Genomic DNA, 17,337 nt, shown 5'->3' on the forward strand with positions numbered 1-17,337 from the left:
CGTCAACCCGTATCTTATTCATACACGACTTCCTCGCTCACACGGGATTAACGGTTACAGGTCAGAGGACTTCCATTAAGATCCCCAATCTTAGTTGATGAATGAGGTAGCTCATGTAGACTTTAACGGCGTTCTATAGTCCTAACAACAAAAGCATTTTCATGTCTAAAACCTAAGTTACTAGACTATGCTTTTAAACAGTACTCCTAACTTCATAACATTTAGGCAGTATAACAGCTATAACTTGAAGTAAAACCAGGTTTTATCTTGACATAAAACCAACAATAACATACAGGTTTTATCTTGACATAAAACCAATAACAACAACATATAACATACCTGGTTTTATCTTGACATAAAACCAACAATAACAACATACTTATCAATTACATATAGAACTTCCGAGTATAACTCTGGGTATATCGCACACAAAATATATATAGAATCCTAAGTATAACTTAAGATCTACATTAGTATACTACTATAACAATAACATGCTAACAACTTTACGATAGTTGTATAATTTCAGATACGAAATAACTATATCCCGGTTATTATAACTATCTACGTTGATACTAATATACTATCATATAGACATAATAATAACGTATATATAGTATTTAGCATGCGTTTTCCCCCGAAATATTAGGAATTGGGGCCGTGAAACTCACCCTAGTAGCGTGATTTTATGTAATCTAAGCAGAAACGGTTTGCGTACGAGGTCGTCGGGGCTCGGGAAGCGAAACGGCTTCAGCAAATGAGAGATATAGAAAGTAGAAATGGTGTAAGGAGAGAGGAGGTCGGACTTGCTATTTATAGGAAGATTTTTGACCCTCACGACGTGAGAAATGATAGGTTCACGTCGTGAGTTATGGCAAGAGTCATCCCGTAGCTTTAACGCGTGTTTTCTAGCCTCGAATAGTCACCTGCAGCGTCCTCACGTCGTGAGAAAACCTTGCTCACGTCGTGAGCTTTTGGGTTATCGTTCCGTAGACTTCTATCTTCAAAATGTGGCGGTTTGACTCCTCACGTCGTGAGTTTTTATGCTCACATTGTGAGTTCAGTCAAATTAGGGTTTCTGACAGCGACATCTTCAGAAGGCCATAACTTTTGCATACGACCTCCGTTTTTGACGTTCTTTATATGCACGCGTAGGTATTTACGAGTACTACAACTCTCTTTTAGACTCTAATAGCTAATTCTAAGTCTATTTTAAATTCCTCTTATTATAGAGATTTATAGTGTTCGGTTTATCATAACTTCTTCATGCGAAGTCAGATTCAGACGTTCTCTATATTTTTGGAATCGTATGGACGTATACTTTGAGTTGTATCATAAAGAAAGTTCATATTTGTATTAGAATTTATCATGAAATACATAGCACTCTTATCACATTTCTAGTTTAACAAAATCACATTACATGATTGGCATAATCACATGTGATTGTCTATTGACCTATTTTGACTGGTGTTACAGACATACCCGAGAGTATGCCCAAATCCCTCAAACCAAGGCTCTGATACCAACTTGTAACATCCCAAAAATTATGAGGTAAAAGTTTCATTTTTAATTCAACCAAAACAGCAATTATATTTAGGTCAAACATTCATTATCCTTTTTCCAAATATTAAAAGTACTTTATAAGAAAATAGTTATCAGAGTACAATCCCAAAATCATCGTAATGCGGAAACATGGGTGGATGTGCTGCGATCATGTCGAGCCCTTCCCTTTCGAACTGGAAGTACCTGAAACCATAACCATCAACTCTAAGCACCAAGCTTAGTGAGTTCCCCAAAATACCACATACCATACATATCAGCATATACTGGGCCCCCACCCGACATCGGGCTATGTCTAGCATCGGGCCCCTCTCTGTATACAGATTTTTCAGTTACATGCGATGGGCCCCGCCCATCACACTCATTAGGCCCCGCCCGGTATACGTACAAACACATACAATACATGCAAGATTCACAAAGACAATTAGCATACTATAACACAATCGATTGGGTCGGCATTGGTGCCTTCAACCCGCAACTACATTAACAACTATCATACAATAACATACTCATCAGGCCCTGCCTGGCATCGGACCCCGTCCGGTATACATATCACATACTACACATGCGATAATCACGAATATAATATCATACAGAATAGTCATCGGGCTCCGCCCGACATCGGGCCTTGGTTGGTAACATACAAGCACATAACACATGCAAGAGTCACACAGACATCTAGCACCCTAACTGTAACGCCCGGCTCCCGGTATGTATTTTAAATATGAGTTTTTGCATTTTTATACTGGGACTCGATGAGTTGAGGTCCCAAACTCGTCGACTAGGGGAAAATCTTGGACGTGGGTGGAAGAGTCTACTCGATGAGTCGGAATCCCCGACTCGACGAGTAGATCTGTCTGAAGGAAAGCCTAAATTTGAGGGTTTGCGCCCTATTTTAACACCTTATATGGCCTCCACCCCAGCCTCCATCACCCTCAGACCCTATTCTCGAAACCCTAATCAGCTTGTGAGTGTTCTTGAGCTATTTTGTGTCACTTTAGTGATTTGAAGCTTGGAGAAGGAAAGAAAGGCTTGGAGATTCAAGAGGAGGGCAGTAGATCCAGATCTTGGGTTGCATTTCCAGCTTGGTTGAGGTATAAAGCTTATAACTTGGCTTTCCATCACTTAGAACTACTTTAGGGCTTGCATATTGTCATTTTGGGCCACTTCTAAGTCACTCTCAGGATTTGAGTGCATAATAGAGTAATGACTTCAGATCTGGGAACTTTTGAGCTCAGGAAGCTTAAAGTTGCCACCTTTATTAAGCTATGGCCCTATCTCATGCATTAGAACTCCTTTATGGCTTAGTTTTGGTGTTTTAGCTTCATAACACCCATGCATGCACGTAAAGTTTGTAACTTTACGTGTTATATCGACCCTAGGAGGCCAGATCTATGTTTTGGATGCAATAAGACCGACTGAAATCGACTGTATGGACTTGGAATTTGGGGGACTCAGCGATTCGTCCATAGGACTCGGCGAGTCGGGTCATGGTTCCCCAACTTTTTCGGTTTCTGAGCAATCTGGTTGAGTCTTAAAGAGGACTCAACAAGATGGACGTGAATATAGACTTGAAGATCAAAGAACTCGACGAGTTCCAGGATGAACTCGGCAAGTTCAAGACAAATGTCCCAACTGATATGAAGCAGGACTCGACGAGTTCAAGGATGAACTCGGCGAGTCGTGAGCAAAAGGTCCCGACTCTGTATGAAGGAGAACTCGACGAGTTCAAGGAGAAGTCGGCGAGTTAGGAGTAAAAGTACTGACTATCTAGGAGGGAACTCGACGAGTTGGTGGACCAACTCGGCGAGTTGAGTCAACCAGATGTTGACTTCGACCAAAAGTTGACTTTGATCCGGGGGTTGACCTTGACTTTGACTTTGACGTGAGTTGACCCTTAGAAGGGTTACGAGTATGAAATGGTAATTAAGGAAGGTTATTATGTGTAGGAGTTTGAGGAAAGTTGATCCCAACACCGAGGGTAGTTCAGTTATTGCACGACATTGAGGTGAGTTACCTTCCAGTAGAAGTGGGTCTAAGGCCACAATGCCGGCCCACTAGTAGGAGATGTTTGTTAGATGATTGTCTTGGTGATAATTATCTGGTATGTTATGTTTATGTATTAGTATGTTATGATGATATGTGATAATGGTAGAAAGGGTAGGATAGACTCTAGTACCGGTCGATAGGGCCGAAGGGGTATGCCAGCACCCAAATAAGCTAGGCAGTATATGATTTATATGTTATGCACTCGGATGCTATGTGGTAGAAGTAGTGGGTGAAATAGTCCCCGGTACCGGTCGACAAGAACGAAGGGGTAGGCCAACACCCTGATATGCTAGGCTAGGTACCGGTCGACAGGACCGAAGGGGTAGGCCAGCACCCTGATATGCTAGGCAAGTTACTGGTTGAAAGAGACCGAAGGGGTAGTGAGTACCCAGATATGTTAGACAATATATGTTATGTATGGTATGTGGTATGATGGGGGAACTCACTAAGCTTTGTGCTTACGGTTTTCAGTTTTGATTTCAGGTACTTCCTTTTCGAAGGGAAAGGAGCCGGCTCGATAGCAGCGCATCACACCATTATTTTCTGCACCATGATGTTTTTGGGATTGTACTCTGACATTATCATTCCATGACATGTTGTATGACATTTGACTTTGGGATGTTACAAGTTGGTATCAGAGCCTTGGTTTGAGGGATTCGGACACACCTTCGGGGGTTTCTGGACTCAAGTCTAGGGTTTGAAAGATTTTTATAAGAAAATACTTTTTCTAAAATTATAATAAGGAGTTTTGAGAAAGAAAAAGGTGTGTGATGCATGCAACCAGCCGAGCTCAAGTAAGTTTTCCCCAAGATACTCATACATGTTATGTTATGATATGATATGATTATGAGAACTGCATGCTAGATTAGGGCTAAGGATCTAGGAAGGATGCCTTATATTCCTATTATATGTGTATGAGAACTGCATGCTAGATTAGGACTAAGGATCTAGGGAGATGACTTATGTGCTTGTTATATATGCTTATTGAGTTATATGCTAGAACTGATTAGTACGTAATATGATGGCCTGAATAGGATATGCTTAGTATGGTTACTCAATGCTCGAATACTGCTTTCTTTGTGGTTTTAGGAGTTCTAGTTACCTTTAACTAACTAGTAAACGAATATGTTAAGTTACATATTGCGAGGGCTAAATAATTTCAGAAGGTTAGGTCTAGCCCTATTTTGCAGCTCTTGTTTGAGTCCAACCGTTGTTGGGTAGGACCTCTCATTCGAAGAATTATCTGGTCTTAGTGATATGTAATGGTATTCGCAAGCTAGTTAGGTAAAGGCAGCAGGGATGCCTTATGCAGCTGATGGTGGAGAGTAGGTCGGAGAGTTACCCTAGGGTAAGCCTAGGATGAGATTAGTGCAGTAAACAGTAGCAGTAGAAGGGACTTGGTAAATTCAAGGCAATCCTTGAGGAAAGTACAGATAGATGTGGAAGGTTGTATGGGCCCGTACTACTGGAGGCAGAGGATCCGTACTCGAGTCAAGGAGGGATGAGATAGAACCAGGGAACTTGTAGAATGTGTGAGACCTCTCAAGGTTATATACGGCCATGACGATTATGTGTTTTTTTTCTTCAGAATGGTGATGATTACGCATCACGGAGCAGGAGGTTCAGGGTCAGGGTCTGGATCGGGTTCAGGTTCGGGTACAGGTGTCGAGCCAGTTGATGAGGGACTACGTGAGTTCATTACTTCTGAGATCACGAGAGGCATCCTTGAGTCGACCCTGGTGATTTTTGTCACAACTGGCATTTTGGGCTAGTAAATTTTGTCCATGTGTAATTAACTTTTTATGTATCTTGTAACCTTAAGTATGATGTTATACATGTTATTCATTCAACAACAACAATTCAAATCAAAACTCACTCGCGAAGCTCTAAACATAATTCCATACACTACATTCACTCAACTTTGGGCTTGTAACCCTAACTTTCCGGTTCAAACCTCTTATTGGATCAGGATTCTCTTATGGCCTAATGGGCCAGTGAACCCTCAACTTGGTCCTTTTGGGCTAAAAATCCATATTTGGGCCCTAGACGGGCCCATATTCATTAAACAATTGTATTTTGGGCCATAAGACTCTTCATGGGCCTTATTGGGCCGAAAACCATTCAATTGTTTTTCATGGGCTGAAAACCCATTCCTTTTACTCATTTGGGCCGAAAACGTGTATGAGGGCCCAATGGGCCGAAAAATTCATTGTTGGGCTATATAATCTCGATTGGTAATCAAATATGAGCCCAACATCCAATTTCCTTTCCTCTCTCTCTCATTCTCGGTTTTAAAAAAAATGGAATTGATTAAAATGTGACACCTCACTAATGCATGGTGGAAATCCATGCATATTGTCCACCATATCTCTAGGAAATTAGGGCTTAACCATCATGCAGATACCACACTAATATCTATTTTCGCTCTTCCTTCATATTCTCTGCCAAGAAGCAATATCACCACCTCTCTTCACTTCAAATTTCTTCAAACACTCTCCCTCTCTAGCACAAGAAATTCCTTCCTTCATCCCTTCAAATTTTCATGAGTTTTTATGTGTACATCAAGAACTCTTCATCAAAGAACATAACTTGGTAAGTTACTTTACACTCAAGTTGTTTTTTTTTCAATCTTATGCTAAGAAATCTTTCCTTAAACCACACCATTTCGTATTTACTCACTAGAACTCTCTTGGTTTCGAAAGCTTTCCTCAAGGAGCTAGCTAAGGCCGAAAACCACTCCATTCTTCCTCTTCATAACCAAGAAAACTCAAGGTGAGCTTCATACCCCTCCTTTTTCGTGATTTACTAACTTTTGCGGGAGAATACAAGTTGGTTTTGTGTTAAATCTAAGTATTTATGCATGCTTGTGTGGATTTTCATGCTATGTTGTGTAAATATGTTATGAAACTATGCTTAACGCTCATGAACTCGATATATCTTCAAGTCTTGAAGATCTTAGGAAAAACAAGTTACTTTATGTAACTCATTATGTTGTTGAAAAGATAAAACATGTTAAACGATACATTAAAACTAAAGAAAACCTAATGAGGGGCCATATTTGACAAATAAGCAAAAAGTGTGCCTTTTTATGACACTCACGGTTTTAGAGGGACCAAAAGATTCATTTTTGGAAAAATATGAGTTTTTATGACATTCACGGTTTTAAAGGGGCCAAAAGAGTTATTTTTGACAAAATGGGCTTCTTTTGGGCCTTCTCGATTTTAATGGGCTAAAATGGTCATTTTTCATAAAAAGGGGCCTTATTTGGAAATTCACGGCTTCATGGGTCTAAAATGTAATTTTTGGCCTTAATGGACTTAAATTGTCATTTTCAACAAAAATGGGCCTTATGTGTAAATTATCGGCTTAATGGGCCAAAAATGTCATTTTTATCAAAATTGGGCATTTAATGTAAATTATCGGCTTAATGGGCCAAAAATGTCATTTTTATCAAAATTGGACCTTTAAAGTAAATTCTCGGCTTAATGGGCCAAAAACGTCATTTTTATCAAAATTGGGCCTTTAATGTAAATTCTCGGCTTTATGGGCCAAAAATGTCGTTTTAACCAAAGATGGGCCTCCCATACCCATTTACATGCTTATTGGGCCTTATGTACCCCTTACATGTTTATTGGGCCTCACATACACATTTACATGCTTATTGGGTCTTATATCCTCATTTCATGTTAATGGGCCTTGAATACCCATTTGCTTCCTTATTGGGCCTTTACAACATATTCCATGTTAATCAAGTCGATAACATTTAATATATGACTTTTTATGAACGAATACGTTTTATTTATTCACCGAGGCTTTGTGTTTAAAATACATACATGAAAATATTATTTAAAGCGTCTAATGATGTGATAAAATACTCGCGTAAACTTAGTTAAGGCTTTTGTGAGACATTCCTTCATTCGTACCTACCTAGTGTACATCCGTAAGTCCTGTAGCTATAACCACAGTCTCCTGGAGGGAGAGCGGGAGTTTGTGTATAGATCTATACGGGGTTGACATCCCCACACCTGAGTTGTTCGCTATAGCTAGACTAGGCCAGTCTAAGGTGACAAATGTCTTACCTTAAACAAGCAACGCCTGAAGAACGTCACGACAGGCATAACAGTCATATCAAGTATGGTTATAATGACTCACATAGAGATTAACAAACATAATTAGTTTATGGAATACCTACACTATATTTTGATACATGTACGAACTATTCATTTCTACAACATTCGAGTCTTATGGTTTTAAGACTACAACTCTTTTACAAGCATAAAATATCGGATTTAATGGGAAATACATTATACGTTATCATATACTTACTGCAGAAAATATAGGATTTCTGGAACTCTCTCTTTATACATTTTCAAAAACATGAACACACATGCTTTAATATAAGATTTGAAACAAAACTCTCAAACCATTTTTACGGAAAATATCGAATTTTTTTGTGTTTACAAAATGATACAAAGTTTTTCATACAAACACGCTTATGAACTCACCAACATTATATATGTTGACTCGTTAAGCAGGTCGGTCATCAAGAACATGTGGGCTTTTGTTGTATTTTATTTTCCCTCATACATTTAATATTTTGGCATGTAACTTTTGTGAACAAATATAATGATGTAAAACCTTATATGTTGTATTATTGAATGTGTGATGATGAGGTTGTCTTTGATTCAATTATATACACTGTGATGATATTACAAGATGAAGTCACCCAACCCCCAGACGTTTCCGCCGTCTGGTTCGGGGGTGTGACAAATTGGTATCAGAGCAATGTTTATAGTGAACTGGCATATCTAATCATACAAGATATCCAACTATAAATACATTGGGACTAAAATACTCTGAACAAAATAAAATACATACCCATGTGTGCATTATTACAATAAGAAGAACTAAAAGTCTTTGGAGGAATTGAACATTGCGGTTAAACTCGGGCATTTATGTAATCGTATTGGGGGTAAATATAGCCTGATCAACTATATTTATTCAAAATACTACCAACATGTGCTTGGGAGTGATCATGGTGGGCAATGAATCTAGAAACTTACCAACTCTAAATCCAAAAAGTTTTAAGGAACCCAAACATAAACAATTAAAATACTATAGGAGTATTCCTATATGCTATCCATTTTCTTGCATTCATATAGTCCTGTGCAGACTCTATGGCCGGATTTCATCTACCCGGAGATCCTTACTTCCCCAACCATGGGAACGGAGGATGGCTGGAGCCGAAACCAGAAGAGGAACCAGAGGAGGAACCCGAAGAGGGACCAGCAGAACCAGTGGTGGACTCAGAGGAGGAGGAGTTTGACGGGAATGATGCAGATGACTTGGACGCGGAGTCCGAAGTCATCAATCCGCCATACGTAGCTAGGGTGCCCCCACATAGGATGGGTCCCAACGGCCCTACGCCCCCATGGGCACATGAGATCTGGAGATGGAGTAGGCAGCAGTCTCGGCTGCTATCACTGCAACATTGGCTCATATCCATAATGGAAACAACGGAGGTGGAAATGGTCAAGGAACAGGAAGCTCCAATCCTGGGATAAATCAAGGGTCCACAAAAACATGTACTTACAAAGATTTTACTAATGCAAAACCCTGAACGTTTAATGCAACCGGTGGGGTAATAACGTTGAAACGCTGGATTGAGAAGATCGAGTCGGTCTTTGAGATATGCGGATGTCCAGAAGAAAATAAGGTGAAATTTGTAGCTTGCACGTTTGTCGACCAAGCACTATCGTGGTGGAATGGTCACATTGAGCCTTGACACTCCCAGTGGCAAATGCCATGCCATGGGAGGAACTCAAAGAAATGTTGATGGCAGAGTACTGTCCCCGTGGGGAAGTACAGAAATTAGAGCATGAGTTATGGAACCTCACAGTACAAAACTCAGATATCGAGGCTTATATATCCAGATTCAGGGAATTAGCACTCTTGTGCCAGGGTATGATCACATCAAAAGGGAAGAAAATTGAGCGTTTCATTTGGGGGTTAACTCCTCCAATTCAAGGAAACGTGATTGCAGCAAACCCTGAGACTTTTGACAGTGAAAATCGATTAGCTCAGAAGCTTTATAATCATGGCAACAAGAAAGGTACCAAAACTGTTGAGACTGAGGCCAAGAAGGAATGGAATAACAAGAAGAATGGGGAAAATAAACGAAAGGGGCGACAGAACCAGGGATCCTCTAAAAAGTAGCAAACCGTAGCAGTCCACGCTGCTACCGCTCAAGTTGCACCAGCCCCAGCCTCATCCTCGCAAACTACTACCAATCCTTACGAAGGAACCTTACCGAAATGTAACAAATGCAACTACCACCACAATGGCGAGTGCAGAGAAATGCAGTGTACCAACTGCAACCGCAAGGAGCACACCGCCCGATACTGCAGATCTCAACCCCAACCAAACCAACAGCCCAACAACAACAACAACAATAACGTCTGGGCCAGTCATACTTGTTATGGATGTGGAGGAACTTGCCATTTTAGGCGAAACTGCCCCAAACCCAACACTCAGGGTGCAGGAGGATCAGGCAGGATCCTAACTTTGGGACTAGGGGAGGCAATTCAAGACCCGACTGTGGTCACTGGTACGTTTCCCCTCAACAACACTAACGCATGCATTTTATTCGATAGTGGGGTTGAGCGAAGTTTCGTGAGTAATAAATTCAAACACCTACTAAACCAACAACCCCAGAAGCTAAGCGAAGCCTTCACGGTGGAGATGTCTAATGGGAAAACTGAAACAACCGAAGATATATTCATAGGGTGCACGTTAACATTAAACAACCATTCATTTCAAATAGATTTGATGCTAGTTAATATTAAGAGTTATGATGTGATAGTCGGCATGGATTGGTTAAGCCCCCACCATGCTGATATTATGTGCCACGACAAGGCTATTTGCCTTCACCTCCCCAACCACAAAACCCTAATAATCTACGACGATAAACCTGGCGCCAATCTCCATCTTATCTCGTGCATTAAGGCACAAAAATGCATGCACAAGAAAAATTATGCCTTCCTCGCCCATGTTGTGGATAAAATGAAAGAGGAGATAAACATCAAAGATATCCCAGTGGCATGTGACTTTCCGGACATATTTCCCGAAGACCTTCCGGGAATACCCCCAGAAAGACAGGTCAAATTTCGAATTGACCTAATACCGGGAGTCACATCAATTTCCAAATCACCCTACAGGTTAGCTCCCGCCGAAATACAGGAACTATCTAGTCAATTGAGCGAACTTTTAGACAAAGGATTCATCAGACCGAGCTTCTCACCCTGGGGAGCTCCGATCTTCTTTGTCAAGAAGAAGGACGGATCCTTCAGAATGTGCATCGACTATCGGGAGTTGAACAAGCTCACCATCAAGAACCGATATCCACTCCCTCGGATTTGTGATCTATTCGACTAGCTCTAAGGAGTCAGTTATTTTTCTAAAACAGATCTAAGGTTCGCTTATCATCAGCTACGAGTTCGGGAAGAAGATATCCCCAAAACTGCTTTCCGAATCCGATATGGTCATTATGAATTTGTTGTTATGCCCTTTGGTCTGACGAATGCCCCTGCAACATTTATGGACCTCATGAATCGAGTATGCCGACCATTCCTCGACAATTTTTTAATCATTTTTTTATGACATACTCATATACTCTCGAAGTAAAGAGGAGCACGGTCAGCATCTACGTCAGATCTTGGAAACTCTTAGAGCTGAAAAGCTATATACAAAACTCTCCAAATGCGAGTTCTGGATTCGCAGTGTGAATTTCTTGGGTCATGTAGTCAGTGAGGAAGGAATTCATGTGGATCCTTCCAAGATCAAAGCTATTGAAGGCTGGGCAATTCCGAAATCGCCAACGGAGATCAGGAAATTCTTGGGCCTTGCTGGCTACTACAGAAGGTTTATTCAGAACTTCTACAAGATTGCCAAGCCCCTCACCAAAAGGTCGTACCCTTCAAATGGAGTGACAAACAGGAAGTTGCTTTTCAAACCCTGAAGCGAGCCCTCTCTGTAGTGCTCCGGTACTATCTCTGCCAGAGGGAACATAATATTTTGTGGTGTATTAACCAAGGGTTAGGTTGTGTGCTGATGCAGCGTAGAAAAGTGATAGCTTACGCGTCCAGACAATTAAAGACCCACAAAGTAAATTACACCACCCATGATCTCGAGCTGGGAGCTGTGGTCTTCACCCTGAAGATTTGGAGATACTACCTCTACGGTACAAAGTGCACCATCTTCACAGATCACAAAAGCCACCAGCATATCTTGAATCAAAAGGAACTGAACATGAGGCAATGACGATGGGTTGAGCTGCTCAACGAATATGAATGCGAGATCAAGTACCATCCAGGAAAGGCTAATGTAGTGGCCGATGCCCTGAGCAGGAAGGAATACACGAGTCGACGAACGAAAACCCTAACATTGACCATCCAATCCCACTTGTCCACACAAATCAGGGATGCTCAATTGGAGGCCCTGAAACCAGAAAACGTTGCGACTGAAGCGTTGCGATGGATGGAGAAGAATCTCGAAATCAAAGAGCATGGAGCTTATTACCTTATGAACCGAATCTGGATCCCACGGTTTGGAGGGTTTAGAGACGTGGTCATGAACGAAGCGCACAAGACAAGATATTCAGTCCATCCCGGTGCTGATAAAATGTACTTGGATCTGAAGCAACAATATTGGTGGCCAAACATGAAAGCAGAAATTGCCACTTACATGAGAAAGTGCCTCACTTGTGCCAATGTTAAAGTGGAATATCAGAAGCGCTCGGGATTACTGCAACAACCCGAAATTCCCAAGTGGAAATGGGAAAGGATTACAATGGATTTCATAACCAAATTACCTAAGAGAGCGGACGAGTTGGATGCTATCTGGGTGATTGTCGATAGGTTAACCAAATCCGCCCATTTCCTGCCAATAAAGGAGACGTACAAAATGGAGAAGCTAACGCGAATCTATATAAAGGACATGGTGAGATTACATGAGGTACCAATATCTATTATCTCCGATCGAGATAGTAGATTTACCTCTCAATTTTGGCAGTCGCTCCAGAAGGCATTGAGAACACAACTGGTTATGAGCACCGCTTATCACACTCAAACTGACGGCCAAAGCGAGCGAACCATCCAATCACTTGAAGACATGCTCCGAGCCTGTGTGATTGATTTTGGAAAAGCATGGGATACCCATTTGCCCTTAATCGAATTCTCGTATAACTACAGTTATTACACAAGCATTAAAGTTGCTCCTTTCGAGGCCTTATATGGTAGAAAATGCAGGTCACCTCTTTGCTGGGCTGAGGTGGGAAACACACAGCTAGCAAGAGGACAAACACCAAACATCACTCTTACAGGCCCCGAGATCATTCGGGAAATGACGGAGAAAATAGTTCAAATCAAGGCACACCTCCAAGCATCGTGAGACCGACAAAAGAGCTATGCTGATAAACGGCGAAAGCCTATGGAATTTCAAGTCGGAGATCAAGTGCTATTGAAGGTCTCTCCCTGGAAGGGGATGATCCGATTCAGAAAGCGGGGAAAACTAAATCCATGATACATTGGACCGTTCGAGATCCTCGCCAGGATTAGTCCTGTAGCTTACAAGCTACAACTACCCTATGAACTTAGCAACGTACATCCCGTATTCCACGTCTCTAATTTGAAAAAGTGCCTATCAGATGAAACCCTCGTTGTTCCCCTGGATGAGATCGAGGTGAACGAGAATCTACTGTTCGTCGAAGAGCCGCTTGAAATCATAGACATAGAGGTAAAGCGTACGAAACAATGCCGCATTCCTATTGTGAAGGTTCTATGGAATGCTAAACGCGGACCGAAATTCACGTGGGAACGTGGAGATCAAATGATGCAAAAGTACCCTAACCTTTTCTCTAGCTCTTAATATTAGCTTTCAAAAGAATTTCGGGACGAAATTCCCTCTAACGGGGGGATGATGTCACAACTGGCATTTTGGGCTAGGAAATTCTGTCCATGTGTTATTAACTTTTGATGTATCTTGTAACCTTAAGTATGATGTTATAGATGTTATTCATTCAATAAAAACAATTCGAATCAAAACTCACTCGCGGAGCTCTAAACCTAATTCCATACACTACATTCACTCAACTTTGGGCTTGTAACCCTAACTTTCCGATTCAAACCTCTTATTGGATCAGTGTTCTCTTATTGGGCCTAATGGGCCAGTGAACCCTCAACTTGGTCCTTTTGGGCTAAAAATCCTTATTTGGGCCCTAGACGGACCCACATTCATTAAACAATTGTATTTTGGGCCATAAGACTCTTCATGGGCCTTATTGGGCCGAAAACCATTCAATTGTTTTTCATGGGCCGAAAACCCATTCCTTTTACTCATTTGGGCCGAAAACGCGTATGAGGGCCCAATGGGCCGAAAAATTCATTGTTGGGCTATACAATCTCGATTGGTAATCAAATATGAGCCCAACATCCAATTTCCTTTCCTCTCTCTCTCATTCTCGGTTTTAAAAAAAAATGGAATTGATTAAAATGTGACACCTCACTAATGCATGGTGGAAATCCATGCATATTGTCCACCATATCTCTAGGAAATTAGGGCTTAACCATCATGCAAATACCACACTAATCTCTCTCTTCTCTCTTCCTTCATATTCTCGGCCAAGAAGCAATATCACCACCTCTCTTCACTTCAAATTTCTTCAAACACTCTCCCTCTCTAGCACAAGAAATTCCTACCTTCATCCCTTCAAATTTTTGTGAGTTTGTATGTGTACATCAAGAACTTTTCATCAAAGAACATAACTTGGTAAGTTACTTTACACTCAAGTTGTTTTTTTTTCAATCTTATGCTAAGAAATCTTTCCTTAAACCACACCATTTCGTATTTACTCACTAGAACTCTCTTGGTTTCGAAAGCTTTACTCAAGGATGTAGCTAAGGCCGAAGCCCACTCCATTCTTCGTCTTCATAACCAAGAAAACTCAAGGTGAGCTTCATACCCCTCTTTTTTCGTGATTTACTAACATTTGGGGAGAATACAAGTTGGTTTTGTATTAAATCTAAGTATTTATGCATGCTTGTGTGGATTTTCATGATATGTTGTGTAAATATGTTATGAAACTATGTTTAATGCTCATGAACTCGATATATCTTCAAGTCTTGAAGATCTTAGGAAAAACAAGTTACTTTATGTAACTCATTATGTTGTTGAAAAGATAAAACATGTTAAAGGATACATTAAAACTAAAGAAAACCTAATGAGGGGCCATATTTGACAAATAAGCAAAAAGTGTTCCTTTTTGAGACACTCACGATTTTAGAGGGACCAAAAGAGTCATTTTTGGAAAAATATGGGATTTTATGACATTCACGTTTTTAAAGGGGCCAAAAGAGTTATTTTTGACAAAATGGGCGTCTTTTGAGCCTTCTCGGTTTTAATGGGCTAAAATGGTCATTTTTCATAAAAAGGGGCCTTATTTGGAAATTCACGGCTTCATGGGTCTAAAACGTAATTTTTGGCCTTAATGGACTTAAATTGTAATTTTAAACAAAAATGGGCCTTATGTGTAAATTCTCGGCTTAATGGCCCAAAAATGTCATTTTTATCAAAATTAGGCCTCTAATGTAAATTCTCGGCTTAATGGGCCAAAAATGTCATTTTTTTCAAAATTGGGCCTTTAATGTAAATTCTCAGCTTTATGGGCCAAAAATGTCATTTTAACCAAAGATGGGCCTCTTATACCCATTTGCATGTTTATTGGGCCTTGTATACCCCTTACATGTTTGTTGGGCCTCACATACACATTTATATGCTTAATGGGCCTTGTATCCTCATTTCATATTAATGGGCCTTGAATACCCATTTGCTTCCTTATTGGGCATTTACAACATATTCCATGTTAATCGAGTCGATAACATTTAATATATGACTTTTTATGAACGAATACGTTTTATTTATTCACAGAGACTTTGTGTATAAAATACATACATGAAAATATTATTTAAAGCGTCAAATGATGTGAGACATTCCTTCATTCGTACCTACCTAGTGTACATCCGTAAGTCCTGTAGCTATAACCACAGTCTCCTGGAGGGAGAGCGAGAGTTTGTGTATAGATCTATACGGGGTTGACATCCCCACACCTGAGCTGTTCGCTACAGCTAGACTAGGCCAGTCTAGGGTGACAAATGTCTTACCTTAAACAAGCGACACCTAAAGAACGTCATGACAGGCATAACAGTCATATCAGTATGGTTATAACGACTCACATAGTGATTAACAAACATAATAAGTTTATGGAATACCTACACTATATTTTGATATATGTACGAACTATTCATTTGTACAACATTCGGGTCTTATGATTGTAAGTCTACAACTCTTTTACAAGCAGAAAATATCGGATTTTCTGGGAAATACATTATACATTCTCATTTACTTAGTGCAGAAAATATAGGACTTTCTGGAACTCTCTCTTTATACATTTTAAAAAACATGAACACACATGCTTTAATACAAGATTTGAAACAAAACTCTCAAACAATTTTTACGGAAAATGTCGAATTTTCTAGTGTTTACAAAATGATACAAAGTTTTTCATACAAGCACGCTTATGAACTCACCAACATTATATATGTTGACGTTTTTTTCAAAATAGCTTGTATTCTCAGGGACTCGTTAAGTAGGTCGGTCATCAAGAATATGTGGACTTTTGTTGTATTTTATTTTCCATCATACATTTAATATTTTGGCATGTAACTTTTGTGAAAAAATACAATGATGTAAAACCTTGTATGTTGTATTATTGAATGTGTGATGATGATGTTGTCTTTGATTCAATTATATACACTGTGATGATATTAAAAAAATGAAGTCACCCAACCCCCGGACGTTTTCGTCGTCTGGTTTAGGGGTGTGACAATTTTCGGGTCGATCAAGGAAGGGATTCTCGATCTGATGGAGGATCGCCTCAGGGCATTTCGGAGTGACATGGATGCCACTCAGTCAGGGACACGCACACTCTCCTTCAAGGACTTCAGGGGATGTGGTGCGCTAGACTTCCACGGGTTGAAGGACCCCATTGTTGCGAGGAAGAGGATTGCAGACATCGAGTCTGCACAGTTGTCGAGCTTCTGCCATGAGGGGTCGAAGGTTCGGTATGCTGCAGGGTGCTTGAGAAATCGAGCTATAGATTGGTGGGAGGCGGTCAGTGATTCGTTAGGAGCCCCAGCCGTTGAGGCTATGACTTGGTCAGATTTTGTAACCGGGTTTAGGGCTGAGTTTGCGCCTGCTGTGGAGATTCAGCAACTGGCCAGGGAGTTTCTTGACATGAGGCAGACGACTGAGTCAGTGGCGGAGATTACCGCCAAGTTCAGAGAGAGGGCCATACTGGTGCCTCAGTACGCGGGGGACGACGAGATGAGGAAGACCCGGTATTATGATATGTTGAGAACTGACATTCGGAAAGATGTCATCTACTCAGCATGCCCGACTTTGGAGGACATGATAGCGAGGGCGAGAGAGAGGGAGATTGATGTTGAGCACATCCGGAAGAGGAATGCGGAGGTTGGGTAGGTTACTGGGGTTTCGGGGAAGAAACCCAAGGGATCCAACACTAGGTCGAAGGGCTAGCAGGGCTGGAGCCGCTGTGGGAAATGCAGCGAGACGCATGAGGGAGTTTGTAGACTGGGATCATCGGGCTGCTATAAG

The sequence above is a fragment of the Lactuca virosa genome, chromosome 1 (assembly GCF_052849685.1).
Source record: "Lactuca virosa cultivar CGN04683 chromosome 1, Lactuca_virosa_CGN04683_v6, whole genome shotgun sequence".
Lineage (NCBI taxonomy): Eukaryota > Viridiplantae > Streptophyta > Magnoliopsida > Asterales > Asteraceae > Lactuca > Lactuca virosa.